Genomic DNA, 771 nt, shown 5'->3' with positions numbered 1-771 from the left:
TTTAAGCTGCTCTCAGCTACAATGGTGGAAATACAAATATGTAGTCCTTGAATCCAATGCCGTGTTCCTCTCTTTGTTTAGCAACCTTAATATAGGCATGAAAAAAGTGTTTCCTACTTTTTGCTCTCTCTGTAAATGTAGTCCACAAAACTAGCATGGGTAGAGAAGGTGCCACATAGGACATTGTGTTTGCTGTCAGGTGGGGTTGTGTTTTCTTGAGAAGGTTACTGGGACAAGGGTCCTAACTGGTGGAAAAATGGAACAAACGGAAGACTGGCAGCAGACTCATCCTTCAGAGCTGGTGTAAAAAGAAAGGGATGTCTTTGTGGTATTTTCCTTGCAGCCACAGAAAATTTTGGGTGAACCCTAATAGCTTGATTCTGGTAGGCCAGAAGAACTATGAAGATCAGAAGATCCAGAAGAACGTCTGGATCAGTTCAGGATTTAAGCGCAGCTTAGGACATTTCCAGGCACATACAGAAGCAGCTCTTAAAAGCTTTCAAATGAAAACACCTACAACATTTGGCTGTAACTGTGATGAGACCATGTCCAAGTTAGTGTTTTTATTGCTGTTTTGATCTTAGGCATCTAATGTGGTACAAAAACTCTGTTCAAACACTGTAACTGAGGGGTTTGCAATGGAAGTTTCCTCTCACAGCTGGTGACTCGTGTTACTGCCTTTAGCAAGTGCTCTGCACAACCAAAGTGTTGGTGAGATCAAAGTATCCCTTTTATTTGCTAGCCATTGAGAAGGATGAGGACACATCTGCT

Source organism: Prinia subflava, chromosome Z (assembly GCF_021018805.1).
Source record: "Prinia subflava isolate CZ2003 ecotype Zambia chromosome Z, Cam_Psub_1.2, whole genome shotgun sequence".
Lineage (NCBI taxonomy): Eukaryota > Metazoa > Chordata > Aves > Passeriformes > Cisticolidae > Prinia > Prinia subflava.
Note: the sequence above shows the minus strand (reverse complement) of the source record.